Raw genomic sequence first — 19,649 nt, forward strand, 5'->3', positions numbered from 1 at the left:
TTTAGTTATTTCAATAATTTTGCTCATACTTTTCAGTAGATAGTGACTTCTCAGAAGACTTTTAAAATTAGGGCACTTAACTAAAAGTGCCAAGATGTCACCTGGAAACATGACTGTCAACATACGTTACAAACTTATTGTTTAATACAGTAGCTAAATGAAAAGGAGCCTTTTCTCTTACTCAAATACTTAATATAGAGAGCTGAAGAGAGGCCTCAAACCTTCTTACTTTTACAAATTAATCATTGTCTTTCAGTCTTTCATCAAAATGTTGATCTATTATACAGTTTTATCATTAATTATTAAAAACACACTTGTCAAACAGGAAAAAAGTCTGTTTTTTTTTAGTATATCATTTATTCACCTTTGTTTATTTGGTGATCTCAGTTAATCTCAGTTGATCCAAATAAATTCTGATTCATTAGAAGAGTGGCTGAATTATAACTACAAATGTAGGGTCATTAATTCTTTTAGGATGACAAACATGCTCATAGCCTTATACATTTATTAGTAAAGAAAGAGATCCTTCTGATTAAAATGGTACATTTTTTTAAAAACCTTCAAAGAAGAAAATCCCAGACAATCTGAGGGCTTTCACATCTAAGATTACTACCAACCATTTCTTTCGAAAAACTCCAGAAAGAATTACTCTTTTCTCATCCAAACTCCCACCACACACTCTTATGCAAACACACAAAACCTGAAAGTTTTTAATTGAAACACTCCCAAGCCCCAAATTAAAAACCATCAGGCAATAAGTAGAGACTAGTCATAAGGTATTTGAGAGGAATCCATGAGACTTACTTAACAATACAATGCCTCATGAATTTCAAATATGGGAAATGTGAAATGATACTCATAGGGAAAAGAGAGTCCTGACTCAACATCACAGTATCACAGTATGTTTGGGATTGGAATGGACCTCAAAAGATCATCTAGTCCAATCCCCTTGCTGGAGCAGGAACGCCTAAGTGAGGTCGCACAGGAACATGTCCAGGCGGGTTTTGAATGTCTCCAGAGAAGGAGACTCCACAACCTCCCTGGGCAGCCTGTTCCACTGCTCTGTCACCCTTACTGAGAAGAAGTTTTTTCTCAAATTTAAGTGGAACCTCTTGTGTTCCAGCTTGATCCCATTACCCCTTGTCCTATCATTGTTTGCCACCGAGAAGAGCCTGGCTCCATCTTCATGGCACTCACCCTTTATATATTTATAAACATTAATAAGGTCCCCCCTTAGTCTCCTCTTCTCCAAACTAAAGAGACCCAGCTCTGTCAGCCTTTCTTCATAAGGGAGGTGCTCCACTCCCTTAATCATCTTCGTTGCCCTACGCTGGACCCTCTCCAGCAGTTACCTGTCCTTCTTGAACTGAGGGGCCCAGAACTGGACAATTGCTGGGCTCTGAACAGACCATTGCAATCCAGACTGGTATCTTGGATTATCCCAAAGATTTCGGTGATGACACCAGACCAGCAGCAGTCCCAAAAGGGCTTATACAGACAGGAATGAAGAACAGAACAAGCAGTGTTATTTTATACATACAGAAATGGTGAACAAAGCAAACAGTATTATGCTGCTGTATAAATATGAAACTAGTTTGTGCAGTTTTTATTCCCTTATCTCAAGATAATTTTTTGTTTTCTAATATGGCTAGGAAAGGCTCAAGGAAGGGCAGAAAAGTCAGGAAAGAACCTCAGAATAGGCAGTGACTGAGAAGCCTAGTCTTGAAGAAGGACGACTGGGGGTGTATACAATACAGTTGTAATTATACAGTTACAGTTGTAAATAAAATTGTAAGGGAAATGGGAAACAATCATTTGGAGACTCTCATAATTTCTAGTTCTTAATAAGCCATCAAATGAAAATATTACACAGCAGGTTAAAAACAAATGGATTTGATTTGTCACACCCACTAGAGTTGAGCTGTAGAGGTCTTTGCAGCAAGTGAAGGTGAGTAAACCAAACCCATGCAGGCTGTTTGATGCAAAAATGGTGGTTTAGGAAATTCCCGGGCCGTAAATTGTTGGAGGAGTGGGGAGTATTCTGAGGAAATATCACTATGGGCTGTGCCTGCACTCTTTCCTAGGCATATAATCAATGTAAAACCTCAGAAAAGATATGAAGTTTAATTGGTTCTTTGTAAAATGTTGCTCCTATGTTCCATTGAATTCAAAGCATTAAGATGTGGTACCATCAGTCTCCTCACTGACATGCACAGCAGAAGAATGAAAAACAATTATCATGCATTCATACAAGGGAAAGGTCTGACCAGATAGGATAAAAGAAAATGTCATCAAAAGGATAAATAAACATTGGAGCAGGATGCTCACAGAGGCTGACAAATCTCCATCCTTCAGAATTTTCAAGAACCAGAGGGACAAAACTGGAAGTAGCCTAGTGTGAATTCAGTTTAGGCCCTTCTTTGAGCAGGCAGGTTGGACTAGAAACCTCCTGGTGTCCCATTCAACGTCAATGAGTCTTCAACTCTATGAAATGTTGAGAAATTAATGTTAAAATTTATTTGTATTGAACTCCAAAGATATCTTCGTATTTTAGTTTGGTTTAGGATCCAGAGCATAAGATGGAAATCTGAAACAGAAAAAGATGTATTTGTCAAAATGGGTGATCTTGTCCAACTAAGGACTCAGCAGAGGAGTCTTCCAAGAGAAGAGAGTCAATGACAGACAATAAGGAATGCAGGAGATTTATTACAGCTGGTAGGGGAAACAGCTATGACATTTGTGTCTAATCTGATGGAAGCAAGCTGAGCTACCTCTAGAAGAGCAAGTGCCAAAAGCAACTAGATTTACATACAGATTAAATAAAAAATATGCTATTCCTATTTAAAATGCAGCACAACTAAGAATAAGAGCAAACCTGTAGTTTCCTATACATTTCATCTCAGCATTTTCAGTTTTCAAATGGATGATCTTGGTCAGCATACCAAAATTAAAACACATATGCGTACTCACTTTAAATTGTTAGGGCTAAACAACCCTGCCATTTTGTAATACATTATTTTACAGTGTGTACCATCTGTTCTGTTGAAATGCAGCTTACAAAAATTATTTCAGTAAAATAAGAAATTAATCTGTTTTCTCAAATTTTATTATCCAGTGACAATTATGTCTCTGTACAGCTAACCAGGCTTTATGAATGAAGTTAGATTTACAAGTCACATAGCAATAGAAAGGTTTCACCATTCTGGCTCTTGTGGCACTTCAAAATAGAGGGGTGTGTTCCTTTAACAGAGGTCTAGCTATAAGCTTGTAAAGATCTGTCTGGCTGAAGGTCAGGAACAAACTTCATTACATAAAAGCTAGCTTATGTTATTTATCTCCAAAGTTTGCTCCAGGAAGAAAACAACAACAACAAAAGGTAAAGTCTTTGGAGTAATTTAAAATTATTGTTTTAGAATCATTTATATCCATGTATTTCCCGTCCTTTTCTATTTTATATACTGAATAACTCTTGCATACACTCCATAGAACTGAGTTACTGAAAATCTGTAGCTACATGAACATCAATAACACGCAAAATTTTCTGTCCTGCTGAATTTTGTTCGATGAAAGAGCAGGTTTCCATGTCACTGTTCAGCCTTGCTTGCATTTGACTTCATGTTACTTCAATGGAATCATACAACTATCGAAAGTACAAAACTGCGGGTTCATTTTGTCTGAATGGTTTTAGATACAGTGCTTAAGGCATCCAGTCCACATGTATACAGCAGTCCCCAATACTCCCAAGTAAACATCCTCAAAACTTCCTACTCTGTCTCCTTGGCAACATCTCTTCTACTCTGTCCTTGCAAAGTCATTGTTGCTTTCTTTCTTGCTTTTTTCCTTACTCTGTCAGATTCCTCCAAAGAAAAGATGCAGCAGCAATGATGAGATCTGGGTCATTAAGCAAGACATAGTTAATAACGCCCTTAATAAATTAGATTTTTGTTTAAGAGGGTTCTACTCAGTAGAAATAGCAGCTTAAAAATGAGACGTTTTCCTTTTTTTCTGCCATGAAGTCCAGATAATACTTATTTCTCCTCAATTAGTCTTTGTAAGATAAGTATTCTTCCAGGGACAAGCAGCAAACCTGTTCAAAGCAAAATGAATTATGAAGTCTTATATAGAATATATCCAGGTCTTAATTTTGAAGATGTTAACTGGAATCTCAAGAGTTTATTGATATTTCACTTTTGTCGTTTAAAATACAGTTTTTAGACATTTTTTCTTACTGAATTTTTTTCAAAGATCTTATGGAGATTTTGAAAATGCTTCATTGAGTGTAGTCAAAGTAACAAACCCCTCATGAAAGAGTATAAGACCTCTTATATGATTCACTAAGCCTTGCTTCCAGACCTATCATGTTTATAATTTCCTTCAAGTTTACTAAAAAGAAATTCTTAATTTAAATATGCAAGTTGCATAAATACCTCATTCATTCAATGAAACATGAATTCTGGAGGTATTTTATATGAACTGCTGTCAGGTAGCTTGACAAGACCGTACGACCTCCTGACGAAGCAAATAAACTGGAAAGTCATAATTGATAGACACAAAATTTATTAAAAAATGTATGATCACAAGAATTTATTCACATCCATGTTACCAGGAAATTAACTACATTATCAACTCAGAAAACACTACTAATGGTTCAGGGATGTTAGCCTGGGATCAGATAAGAATATTCTACAGAGAGGCACTTGAGGAAAACTCACAAAAAGCATCTACTCCCAAAGACCATGATCAGCTGTCTTAATAAAATTAAGCACATTTTAAATGTTTTCCTTAAAAGCATTCTCCTCACTAAATTGTTTTAGAGGATATGTGGTCTGTGGCTTCCTTTGTTTGTTTTGTGTTTTAGTTTCTACTGTTTGTTTGTTTCTTTCTTTTAGCTGAGATTTTTTGAGAAAATGAAACCATTAAAACAGTTTACCTCCAAACTTTTTAAGTGGATAGGTGCTCTTTATAGTCTGGCAATTAAGAGACTCATCTCAATTAATGGCAATCCAGATGTTCCTGGTGAATTAATGAGAAAAGATTGGATAGGTGACTTTTCTTCTGCCAAAATTTTTAAAGCGGACTGAAAAATATTTCCAGGTAATATTTATTATAATAATAATAACAACAACAACTTAGACATTTTAATGAAAATATTTCTGTTTAACAAACCCTTGTTTTCTGAGAGTTCACTGGAAATTACATTAACAAATAATTCCTAAACATGTCTACTTGCAAATTTTGATTTTAAATATATAATGTCCAAAGATAAATACAGTGTTACCTCAAAGAAAACTATACTGAAATAGTAGAAATGCCTTGTGCTTGCTGTTCCCCAAGTCTATTTTTAAAGTTATAGTAACAATTTAAATTGTTAGTCTATGATATCAGTGGTAAATTGCATATGGTTGGTAGCTATTGCAATGAGTTATAAGTAAGATTTCCCATAAATTTAGCAACTACAATAGTTATTTTAACATATTAAGTGTTTATGCTGCCCTAGCTGAATATACAGCGCTCATCTGTCAGAGTCTGACAGTGCTGATCTGTCAGACTGCAGAATATTATTTGGCAAAAATACCTCAACTTACTGTTGAGAGGAGGACCATTGAGTCATAAGGAAGAGATGACTGTGATCTGCTCATAGGTGAAAAAATAGCTATATATTTTTTATTGTGCAATTCACAGCACTACCTTGGGTATGAACAGAGTATTTTTCCAGGGTATGCTTTTCTGGCATACTTTCCCTGTAGAAGTTCCTGTCTCTGAAGAAATTTATGCTTTCTGACACTCCAGGCATCACTGATACCTAATGTCTGATTTTGAATAAAAGCCCACAGAAGCTGTCTGTTAAGTTGTACTTAAGGCAAACATGTTCTTAAGATGTCCTTGAAATGCTTTCTTAAACAACTGCATTTTATTCTTTCCCACTCCTCCTTGATATAATGTGTTTGTCATCAGCGTATTGCTAAATCAAAATACCCCGTTCTTTTGGCTGAGGTTTCATGGATGTGTATTCCAGATGCTACAGGACTTGTTACTCATCATCTGGCATCCAGTCTGACTCAGATTTAGTTGTGATCTTCAGTGGAATACTTCTAGCTGATTAATACAATTTTCATACAAGATAAAGTTTTCACATTTGTACAATAGCATGATAAGCATAAAAAGTTCGGGTTTTGTTTGTTTGTTTTATTTTATGGAAAGCATGATACCTTTTTCACTTTACATTTCTTCTATAAACCAAACAAGTGGAATTCTAGCCTTTTAAAAGTTATCTCATGAAACTTCTTGTTAGAATTATGGAAAATTGTTTTGAGGTGAATTAGTGTATGAACAAACAGAAATCAAGTTCTGTGAATGTATTTGGAAGGAAGAGGTAATATGCTCTCCTCTGGGGACTAATTAATAACTTTCCTGTTTCTTAGTCCAAAGCTAGTTTCAAACTGTCGAAAGAGTCTACTGAACAGTTTTTAGACCTCTCTTGCTTTGAGAGGGCTCAATACTTATTCTTCGGAATCAAGAATCTTGGAGAGTCAATTGGGTGACTATAGACATTGAAATTAAAAAAAAAAAAAAAAAATCCCTTACAAAACATATTTAGTTGGATAGAATGCCAGACAATCCTGTTTTTTAAAATCAGAGAAAGGACCCCCATGCTGATATATGTTTTGCCTTTGTGCATCCTGATAATAACTTGCTGCTTAAATTCCTGAGAGAGTGTAACCTTAATCTTAAATATGAGAAAAACTGGTGCAAGCACAGACACTTTACAGATTTCAGGAGGCATGGTATGTGAGCCCATAATTTAGTTCATATGTGATGGGGTACACTGTCAAGCAACAATGGTCTAAGACCAAGCACTGACTCATGCCTTTGCAATTTTTTCTGTTCTCGACAAGCATTCATCACAACCCACATAAATACATGAACTACTTAATATTAGGCTCAGGGCAAGAGCACATGTCACTTATCACCTACAGCTTTTCAGCACAAATTTGGTGTAATTTAGGTCTGTGGCAACATTATACCAAGTCTGTAATTCTGTCCAAGGAGAATATATGTCTCATGGCTACCTAATGCCATTACTTTTCCTTTCTTTTTTTTTTTTTTTTTTAATTTGTTTTTGGGGTTGTTTGGTTGGCTTTTTTTTTTTTTTTAAATTTTGTGGGGTTTGTTTGTTTTTTGTTTTGTTTCTTTTGGTTTTCAGACAATGCTGATAGTTCCTCTACTGAGATACAGAACACACAGTAACAGCCATATTTTGTTGTTCTTTTTTTAAGAGAACTGGCAAGAGTAACACTCTGTTTTATACACCATTCTTCTTAGTTTTCTGAACTCTAGACTCTATATTATCAGGTGTAGTTTTAAGGACATTAAAAAATAAATAAAGCAGGTGTTTGATATCTTGGGATGTTTAAAAATGTCCTGTAGCCACATGAGGTTGTAATGAGCAAGGTGGCAGTGATAAAGTCTTATTTCATATAAAATACCTTTTTTGTTCAGTTCTGAGTAATCATTAATTGATGCAACATCCATTTACATTTTGAAACCTGGGATAGAAGATAATTGTCCGAAGTCCACCCACTGTTAAGTTTTCAGTTTGCTATAATAAATAATAGAAACAGGAATCTCTTATTATAGGAATCATTTTACTTCTGCTTGGACCTGTACAAAAGCATAGCAGGGTAGTGATCATCCACACACTCCATTATTAGTAATAATTTGTAAATTACTAGGCTGGCAGGGCAGGTAGTTTAGAGAAGGGGGGGGAGAAGAAAAGGTTATTCCTGCTGGTTTTTGTACTAGAAGGACATGATGAGAATCAGAACTGTGGAGGAATTTTTAAGCTGCCTTGAGGCTGCTGAGTGTGATTTTTGCAGCTATTTTCCTGAAGAGCTTGAGTCATGTATGTATAAAATCTGAGTTGAATGAGTGAAAAGTTTTCCCTTTGTGCACATTCTAGGATATATTAGTACACCAGTGATGCTTACATTTTATGCAATTTCTAACCTTTAAAGGGTAACAGAAGAGATTTATGCGATAGAACAGCAGAGTATTTTAGTCTCATAGTTCTTTATGTCCTGATGCTTTCACAAAAAAAAAAAAAAGTAGGAAAAAGTATAAAGTTTAGCACTAGCCCTCTAAGCTTTCCTTTTGCCAGACACAAGAAACAAGAGTGGTAGCTTCAGTAGCTACAATGACTTTTGGCTCTGTTATGAGCTCTATAGTGATTCTCAGTTTGGAAATATTCAGAAGCCAAGGGATGCAATTGTAAACAGATTTGAAGGGCTATTTCACTGAGTGATTTTATGGTCATAAACCAGAGTAAACACCAAGGTCATTGTTGATGAAGGAGTCAAGGGGAGCAGATGTGGCCTTGATGAAGGTTTTTAGTAGAAACCCAGACATGCTGAGCTCATGTCCACAAATTGGCTGGTTCTAAACCCAGGTTTAATCAAAACAGTAATCATTCTACACAGTTTTAATTAAATGTTGCAATGTTCTATTAAACTAGATAATAACACAATTATGTGTGTGAACAAGAAGAGGTATTAAGAACTCCAGGCAAGTTATCTAACAGGCTAATTTAAATCATTACCCACTAGTAAAGGCAGAATATTGGCAAAGCTTATGGCATAACAACCAATGTTAAAAATTAATCCTACTGTGAAGCATAAAAAGGCCATTTTTATAGCTGCAGCACAATCTATTTTGAGTTCACAGTTCACAACAGGTATTGCCAATCACAATGAATTTCTTTTACAGTGAAGCATCTGTAAGCATGTCATATTCAGCAACTAAACTTTAAGTATTGCATCATCTGGAATTACCTACCTACCTTCAGCTTAATATTCAACAAGAAAAAAAATAATTAGGATTTTTTCTTCTTGAGGAAATAATAAATAATCCTAACAAATACAGTCAGGTGCAGAAATATCTTTGAAACCACTAGAAATTACTAGAACAACATATAAGCAAATAATTATGTAGTGGCGGCTTGTAATAGGTCTTAACTCATTCATTTACTACTAAAGGTATGACATCAGTACATTACAAAATTAGGCTCCAAGCTTTACTTGAAATTTATGATAGGAAACTTAGAACTTCTATAGAAGAGAGAAAGTAGAAATATTCACTGAAGACAAGTAAGATGGGAATCACTACCAGCGAGGTCTGGAGCACTGTCCGGTTTTTCGAATGAGATTCAGCTTTAATAAGAATGAGATTTACTGAACTACAATAAACTGCAAGAAATTTATATTAATAAATTTAAATTTTAAATTAAAAAGCTTGCAATAAATCCCACAGCATTTTCAACAATACAGGAGAAGAAACTATTCTTGCTTTTTGAGTTCAGACTTCTATTGCTATAATAATAATCAGCAAACAATTTAAAATATGAATCTAGCTCTAAGTCAAGCAGAAAAAATAATATATTCCCATTATGTAAGTCTCACTGTGTGACACTAATTTTTACTATTATCTTCCAAATTCAGTAAAACAAAATGCAAATCTAGAAAGACATGCAAGCACATAGTAAATGAGATGGCTGATGAAAGCAAGACTGTTTTCAGGTAAACTTTGTACACAACAGAGAACTTTGATCTCTTCTTGATCTCCACTATAAGTCAAATTTTGAAGCAAAGTACTTGCCCAAAAGATGGGATGAAATTCCTAAGAAAAGACTTGTTGCACCAATGCTATCTTCTCTTACTACATGCAAGGCAACAAAGCATAAGGTCAAATGATTCTGAATCAGGGAACTGTCAGGCTCACAGCCTCGCTTTAGCTAGCAGGAATCCCATGCCATGCACTGAGGTAGTGTTGGTTTGCAGAGCACAGGTTGCTAATGTGGAACCAAAGGGCAGAGAGGAGTCACAGCACTTCAGAGTGTAAGAATGACTTAAAAGAACTGTGGAAAGAATGAGAAAGTATCCTGTTAGGTAATGACATAGAGTTGAAGAGACTGACAATACAAAACAAATTAAATTTGCTGCTAATCTGTATTACCCATAATTTTATTTTGGTCCCATGAAAAGTAAACCTATACTCTCACAGATATCTACTTGACCTCACAAAGCTACAGTAGTGTAATGATCGAATGTCACTCCTAGTTATCCTCACTCAGCTTCTGAATCCCTGTGAATCATGCTGATACTAATTTCACCATGTAGAGAACTCTGCTATAAGGGAGATCACGCTATATTTCCTTACCTCTGATTTTCAATTCTAATTTGTTATGTAAACATAAAGCATTGTTGCTCGAAGGTAGGATAATGCCTAAATAAATGTCTACTTTCCTTTGTGTCCTTTCTAAATCTGGAGTTGGAGTAATTGCAGTTAATGAAGTTTTTTTGGTTTTTTATAATTAAAGCATTAGAACCTGCGCTCTTCTGTTTACTGAAAACCGAAGAGCTGCAGTCCTTCACATGTAGCAACTTTCTCAGTTCTGATCTTTGCTCATTCAAAACTAGCAAAATGTTTTTCTGATGAACATAGGTTTGAAATGTTGAATCTGTCATTTAGTAACCTTTTCTGGATGAAGTGCAGTGATATAGCCTGCTCTTGGTTTGAAATCAACTTCTCAATATTTTTGTTTCCTTCTGCAAGAACAGTTTGTTCCTATGTTAATCAATGATGACCACATAACATTCAAAATCCAATACAGTTTTTATTATCATTCTGTACTTTTGACAGTGAACAAAATTTGTCTGGACAGTGAGAACTGCCAGTAGATTTGAAGTAGGACTGAATAACATTATTGCTTCTTTCTGGTTTCTGAACAATAAGTAGTTGACTATCATCTACAATTTCTGCTTGTGTTTCTCCAGGAGTGGAAAGATGTTAGCAGATGACAGCAGGTATAGATGACTGTCAGATCAAAATTAATTTTTTTTTTTTTCTTTCTAATAGACAAGCAGACAAATAACATATATTACAGAATACGTGTAAAAAGATGGACTTCTATTAGGAGCTTTGCAATTTTGGCACTTTGTGAAGTGATTTCCCTTCTTTAAAGAATGATTGAGAAACCAGACATCCAATATTATAATATTTATGTTTGTCAAATGAATAATAGCTGCTGAACTCCAGGATATGTCTTCTAAATTTTAGACGTTGGCTGCATCCATTTTTTGATCTCTGTCATGCAGATCAAAGGAAGTGATCTAGAGATAGTTTCTTTTTAGTGCCTTGTGATGCACTATGTATACAATATGTATGTATAGAGAGCCAAAATTTTACAGATTTGTGTGTCATATTAATTCAGTCACAAAAACCTTGCTGACAACACATTCAGAAGGTTGATAAGGTACAAACACCATAAAGTGCTTGATTTCCGGATGTTCCGCGTAAGTAGAATTAAAGATTCCTTTGCAAATGGTATATCCCATCAGGTAACCTACATCTATTGACTTAAAGCTGCATTAGAAAATGAATTAATCCTACAGACACATTTGAAAGTGGTAACAGCTGTTACTTGCTGATCTCAATCTGTTCAAATACCCTTTTACATGATTTCATGTTTGTACTTCTTCCATTGAAACAGTGTACAAGCATGAACTTTAATCACAGCATGGCAAAGTGTGAACCCATTTAAAATACAACACACTAAAAAAGTGCATGTATAAATACAGAATGTAACATAAAAACTGAATTAAAATATTACATGTATCATAATGGATATATATCATCTTAAATGCAATAATCAGACCATATATAGCCATATCGCTTCCTGAGAAACAGGAAAACATTTGATTTAATAAAAGAAAATATGATACTTAAATTTCCTTCTGCCAGTATCCCTGATTCTTCTATCAGTCACTATTTATCATGGGAAAAAACAGGCCAAAAAAGTTTAAGAGCTATGGTATACAATTGGCCCTTTGAAAAGGTTATGGGCGTATTGTAGGGAACATATATATTGAAAGGTTCATTCACTGATCCAGAAACAATAGACAGAAGTGATCAGCTTGTGTTTATTCTTGTTGTAGGAGAAAATACCAAGTACCAACACCATCATGGTTGCACATGATCCTGCTGTACAAAATCCTCTATTTCCTTTTTTATTAATATATGAAAAACAGCTTAGTCATGTAAAAGTATTTGCGTCAATATTAGTTATGAAAGCTGCTGGAAAGAGGAATTGGCAAGAAGAAAGAGATGCCCTCTATCTGTACTGCTGATTATTCTTAAAAGAATTGTGTGCATAAGGAATTTCTACTCAGAGGATCCTGAACTTCTGTTTGACCTCATGTAAAGTTTGTGTCACACTGTATCTGTTTCTCATCCTCAGAAAAATTCAGCTGTAAGACTTTTCAGGAAAAAGGGTAAAATATAGTTAATGCTACTAGTTTTTATACCAGTTTAATGCTTGTATCATTCTTAATTCACAAAGAGATCAGAGTAAGGACCCTGAGGTATTTGTTCTTTTCTGAATGACTGTGGAAATTCTGAAATCTCAGTAAATTCACAGATTCACTGAGCTTAAGGACAGAAAGGATCATCAGGTTAAGTTAAGCCTGCATAGCACTAGACATTACAGTCCATCAGTTTAACTTTCTGATTCCTAATTATGTTTTATGAAAAATTGCTTGTATTAAATGACTTCAGAAACCAGCATTCAGAACAATACAGAAATCTGCATATTGCACTTAAATGATCACTGTGGTGTTGCTAGAACTGAGACCTCAGGACAAATGTCACGCTTATGGTGGCTCTGCACAACAGACTACTTGGCCTCAATACAAAGTCACGACCAGGCTATCAGCAGCCATTATTCTGTTCATTAATATTAACAGTGTGCTGAAGGGTTGCAGTCTAAAATATAGAGCCTTTATTCCAGTGAAGTTTCAAACTAGACCAAGAAAAAACAAGTTCAGACAAATGGGGTATTGCACAATAGCCAAGATTTGAATAGTTATGCATTTCATAATTTTTTTTGTCTTGTCCAGTAATCAGATTTTCAGATGTCAGGAACAATCTATAAACTAAAATTACCTCATGTTCATGAAGCTATGTTTTCTCCACTGACATTGAAATTTCCATTTCACTTGAAAGAGAAAGCCAAGGTAACATTCACTGGGGTGGATACAAGATAATGTAAGATGATGTTAATTTGGGTGTATTACTGTTGGAGCAAATTTAAAATTCCACTAAGATTTTAATAAGGCCTTTGCCAACGGCATATATATGGGAAACCTATTGACCAGGTTGACCTTTAGAAAACAGTTTTAAATGCAAGCCCAACTAAGACCCCAGTTCCAGGATTTATATGCACCAGCATATGCTAGTTTACGCATTCTTACTATGTACTCTATATGAAAGAGGTGAATTAGTCTTAATTATGCAAAAATAAAGTAGCTGATAGCTTAATTGTTTTGTTTTGGTTTCTTTTTAAGGATGATGGCTGACTGATCTTATCTTGCTATGTTCTTCCAACATTTTTCAAAAGGAAAGTTTAGACTAAACTTTTATGCATAAAATGTATCCTCACTGATGTAATTTAAAGTCTATCTGTGTTGTCTAACATAGTGTATATTTTTCTCTCTCTTTTAGAAGTGGTAAATACCACGACTTACTGTCAAATAATTTAAAGATTCAGACAGCATCCTGAAAGAAATACTCTCATAAAGCTACTTCTTTTCATCCAGAGAGAATAATGAAAACTGTCATGCCACTCGAGTAAGTTAAAGACAACATTCAGGAAGATGGAATTTAAAAATTCACATTATAATTGGTTTTCTTTAAATCAAATAACATTCTGAATTGGTAACATGGATGATTAATTGCAAGTGCACAAAATGAACTAATCTGTTGACAACAAGAAGATTTTAACCATTAAAAAAAAATATATATATACACTTGTAGGACAAGAAGTACAAAACTTTGCTAGTCTTTCATGCTCCTGAAATAATTGTTCCATATATGGGAGCAGAACCATTTTCATATCAGTCAAGTGAATGTCTCTAAAAAGTATCCTCGTCTGATACAAGGTTTGGCTACTGAACCCATGCTGACCAAGTACTAGCTAATTTCTCTTTTTAGTCTTAACGAAGTCATGTGCAGGTTTTCTGTTCAAGAAAGCTACATATTGAGAAGAGGGAGCCATCTTTGTATTAACTCAAATTTAATCTGCATGTACCAAAGAGCAATTCTGTGTAATCATATTGTGAATAATTCTGTGTAATCATATTATTTCCAATATTTCCAGACATACCACAAGTGATACCGTAAAAAAACAAAACAAAACAAACACAAATAAACAAAAAACAATGAACCAACAACAAACAACAACAAAAACAAACCAAAAAGCACCACACCACAAAACAAAACAAAACAAAACAAAAGAGTATCTCACAGTCAGAATTTCCTGCCATTAGAACAAGACCTCTGACCTGTAACTCAGTTCTAAGTGCTCCTCTGGGAAGATGCCTTTAGAAAAAAACGTGGGATAGTTAATATTATCCCAGTATCCACATGCTGCACACCTTGATGATAGCTTTTCAAGTGTTTTTCACTCTTTGTGATTGATACACAGTTAAAACTGTTTTGAAGATATGCTACCAAGTAACATGAAAAGGGAAGTTCTTATTCACTTTTCCAGTTCAGTTACGTAGTATTTAATGCGCACCCTCATGTTCTGTATTTTTAACAAGAGAAGGTGGTTTTTAAAAGAATATGTGCGTGGGAAAAAAAAAAAAAAGTGGTCAGCAATTATCCTTTTCATCTTTCATGTCATTACAAGGAAATCATTTCAGCCAAGGAGACTTTAGGTTTAAGTGTGTCAGTATTTGTGGTTTTGGTTTTGTTTGTTTGTTTGGTTTGTTTGTTGCTGTTGTTTTTGTTTGGTTGTTGTTGTTGGTTTTGTTTGTTTGTTTTTTATTCTAGCAAGTTTTATTCAAGTTAGATTTCCTCAAGAGACCCTCTACTATAGTGTTCTTTATTTTAATGTTTTACTTTCTTTAGGTATGCCATCAGTTACATGATTAGCAGAAGTCTTTAAATCAAATGTACTAACACCCTGCCTCTTAGAAATATGAAAAGACTATCTCAACAATAAATTAGTGTGAAATGCAAAAATGACAAATGAATGACATAAGAAATTCTCTATTCTGTTTGCTCTACAGTTATATTCCATGGAAAGAGTAGAACTCACTGACTGTACAAAATATTTCTGTTAATGTTGGCTTTTTTTGGCTTTTTTTTTTTTTTTTTTGGTGTGTGGATGTTTGGGTTTTTTTTTTGTGACTAATGCATGTAGTGTAGATATCAAAGTCATTTCGTTCTAATGAATTAGAACAAATAAGAGGGTCTTAGAATGTTCACCTTCAGAAAAAACACTGATGTTTATAACCTGGGATAGGTTCATTTTTCTAGGAACACATCAAACTGGTCAAATTCAATACACATTTTTTCAAATGCCATTTAAACCTTGGCAAGCTGGATCAGTATAGTACATTATGAAGGCTGATGTATATAGATACAAACACTACACAGATCTTGTGTAAATTAACTTTGCTCTAGTCAAAACCAGCAACAACCTCCTACAGAAACAGAGAAATTCAGCTATACATCCTCCAGTTGCAAATATGCAACCAGAAGTACACAAAGCTACTCCCCATATCTGTTTTGGAAAAGACTGGACACTTGTTTATCTCCTGGTGTTGTAAACACCCCCCCTGGTTCAGGCTGAAGCCAGGGGCGGGGGGAAGCAATGGAAAGAACTGGCCCGAGTCATGTGGCCACGAACTGACCAATAGGGGTATTCCATCCCATTCACGATTTCCTGCCTATAAAAGCAGAGCACGTGGACTGGCTTGTTCTCTTTCTTTTTGCATCGGCTGCTCGGTGCATTGGTTCTTTTTCATCGGACTGCTTTCCTTCATTCTGCTGTTCCTGCAAGCTGAGGTTTCGTGCTGTTTCCGGTTCAACTGTGGGATCCTGCTGGACTTCAGGACTGGTTTTACAATATTTGTTTCTGTGTTATTTTTCTCTGTGTTTGTTTTCCTAGTCTTAGTAAACGTTTTCAAGTTTCCCAATTCTCTTTTCCTTTACTTTTCTCTTTTCCTGTCCTCCCCAAATCCTAGTGAGAAGGAGGGGGAAGGAGGGAGGGGGCTGAAGGGGGAAGAAGGAAAACGGGTGAAGGGAAATCATCTGCCACGGTTTTGATTGTCTCCCCACAACAGTTCACTACCAGGTTACTTCAATAGATGTTGTCTTTATTCATTTTTTCGATAGGCCCTTATGTAGCTGGTATTAACTGTCACTCACACATTATGTCATTCTGAAATAAATTTAATTCTCACATTCTTATAATATTCATATGCAGTGTCAGGCCACTTTTTCCTAATTTTGTCAATAGGCTTAGACCTCCCAATCCCAGTTACAGGATCTGGTGCTTGGGGATAATTTACCTTTTATCATTTTTACTTCCAGAAAGGAAGCAGGGTTTCATCAGCTGGAATCTGAGCTTTCATATCCTTTGTGAAGGTCATTTTGCCCCTCAGTTCTGAACACATATTTTATTGTTACTTCTTTATTCATTTCATGAGACAAAGGAAATTCTCAATTCAATCTACTGCTGTTAGCATGCTCTGCTAAACTGTACTACACAACAACACATTTTGGGCTATCTATTTATTTTTATTTTATTGGATTTCTATTTTAGTCTGGAAGAATGACAGTTGATCCGGAAGACATGTACATGGTGCCTTTTGCTTCCTTCCTTCTCTGACCTCTACAGTATTTCACATAACTGAAAATTCCACAAAAGAAATTCTGTATAAAGGCGATGATGGAAGAACCTGATCAACTTAAGATCTCTAAGCTTATTCTAAAATGATATTTAGTGCTTGAAGTCATCATTTAAAATACAAACTTTTAATCTTTTTGCTTTTAATTTATTTCAAATCCAGTAAACCAACCAAACTCTAGTGCTTTCTTTCTCCAAATGTGCTTACGCTTTCTGTTTTATGTCCCATCTGTTTTCCTGAACTACCACGACACTGTCTTTATTCCATTCAGAACAAAGGATATATGATTAAAAGAGTGGTAAATTTGTTTCCAAGAGAGGCAGAATAAAAGCAGCTTTGTTTACAGAAGGCTGGTGGAGAGAATTCCTGAGCTACAAAGTAGACTTTGAGCCTCAGTAGGATCATTATTTCTCCTTATAAGTGATGCCAGAACACTTTGAAAAGCAATATTTTGTGCATGTTTTCCAAGATATTTATCATGGAAACAAAAAATAATAACACAACAAGTTTAGTACGGAATTCAGAGCTGGATCACTTATGATAATTTCCAAGTCCTAAGTTATTCCTTCAAAACCAGGAAAAATTCTCCCTCATTATAGCAAATATTTTGTACATCAAAAGGTGGTTCCTTTTGTGTTTAGTTCCAATTGAACCAGTAGATTTTTTTTCTATGGTCTTCAGTAGGAGTGAAGCTAGTGGTGTGCTAGGCTACCTTCAGTGTCATGAAACTTACTATGAGATTGAATTTTATTTGGATATTTAAAACCAACATGTGCAGAGTTTGTATCCTCTTTACCTGTCTTGTTTGTGAGCTTATTTTAGGACAAGGAGAGTGGCAATTACTCTCATCTCTATTGTCTATATAGTTCATGGAATGGTTTCTAATACAGTAAACTTTTGGCATAGGTGGATTAAGCTGGTCTCCTGCCTTCTGAACCAAGAATATTAGAGATTTTAATAGTAATTCTCATAGTCATTTCCTAGGTTTCTGCCACAAGGTTGCCTTTCTAAAAACATTCATCACTTTCTACGATTAGCAAGTATGTTCTACATTAAGCCAAGTTTTTTTAAATCCTCAACATTTTGCTGAAAATGTTGTCTTTCATAAAGACTTTAAAAGATTTATTTCTCTACATGCTGCCAGTTTCAAAGGTAAAATTTTTTTAGATATTAAAAAACCTACCTGTAAGCAAAAATGTAACACTTCCCACTATTAATACAAAATCAGCAATTAAATAGATCAGTTTGTGAGAAGAAGTACATATCCCTAATGTAAGTTTATATCAACCTTGATTAAATATCAGTAGATTAGGATATTTCATTACATAGCTCATCGATGAAAACTAATGAAGAATTTTAGGTGATTCTTTTTTTCTGTTCTCCAAATTCATGTTGCTTCCCATTCGGACTAAACAAAACAACACAGAAATGATCACAAATTATCACTTTCCTTAGAAGTATGTACATATGTTTGTTTGTTTGTTTGCTTGTTTCTTCTTTAATCATCTGCTAAAACTCTTGATTTCACAGAAGTGTCGTGATAAAAGCTATTGTAACTAAATAAGAATAATTAAATGGACTAATGCAGTCCTAAATTTTTGGAAGGTAAAACTCCTCACATTAGAAAAAAAATAATGAAAGCATGGCAAAATGTGTGCTTAATTCTTCTGGTGTTAATATATATCCATATTTTGACCATTGTATAACTCATTTCAGAACCAAGCATGCAAATTTGATTGTTTGGATGCTGGCATGTAGGAAAGAGTACTTTCATATCTTAGTAACCCTGTACACACAAAATCTTGTATTTTGGTCCATTTAGTAATACTAATAATAAACCAAACCAAACAAACCATGTAATGCAGTATTACAAATAAAACATTTATTGTCAAAAGCTTGATTTGTTGCTAAGAATGTTAGTAGTATCCATTCTCACTGTCCCTAGAAAGACTTGTAGTTTGGTTAATGCCTGGTTCCTGTTCAACACAGTCCAGTTTGACTTAATTTAGTTCAGGTCAGAGTGTATTCATCCTGATGTACTTTGGGATGAGCAAAAAAAAAAAAAAAATGACAGCTTTATTGTGTTTTGTTTTTTGTTTTTTTTTTTTAGCACTTCCCAGTATGGTAACTGCACTTTAAGCATGGACCTTCAGGCCGTGATATATACTGCATTAAAATATGATGAGAATGCTGTAAGAACTCACAGGCTATTCTGCTTTTCTTTGAAGACAATATATTCTGCTTCTATATTTGAAAGATGAGATTATCATAAAAAGAGACTGAGAGCTGCTGCTTTAAAGCTCCAGTGTTTGAGATACTTCGAATCATGCTACAAATTTGACTCAGTATTAACATTTCTATTCCATCTTTCCCAATATATGTGAAATGGTTGTAGGGCAAACAAGAGTGTTTTATTCATTGATTCTTAATATATATCCTTTCTATTTTAATGATTCCTGAAGTACCTCTACTGAAACATCTCAGTTAATCACAGATCCTAATCATGATTTTAAGATATGCAATTTATAAGACAACCATTTAAAATGAATGTCATTTAATAGAACTCTTACTCTCTCATTAGTGAAGATAAATATGCATGATCCTAAGTGTTTTGTATTCAGGTTATATACTCAAAACTTGTCCCTAAAGGCTGCCCTTAATGAAAGTCCTTTTTGGATCAGCAGTGTTACAGATAAAACCTAGATAACAGGTTGACTTTTATAATTTTTTGTCTTCTCATTCTGTACTGCATCTGCCCAGAAAGTTATTGTTTATTTTATTTTTTCAGATTTCAGCAAGACTATACAGAAACCAGTGCAAGTTTGTTAAGTAAAAAAATTAATAACATGAAATTGTGCATCTGAAGAAGACAAGAAACAGCAGAATATGAAAACTTAT

The sequence above is a fragment of the Columba livia genome, chromosome 2, assembly GCF_036013475.1.
Source record: "Columba livia isolate bColLiv1 breed racing homer chromosome 2, bColLiv1.pat.W.v2, whole genome shotgun sequence".
Classification (NCBI taxonomy): domain Eukaryota; kingdom Metazoa; phylum Chordata; class Aves; order Columbiformes; family Columbidae; genus Columba; species Columba livia.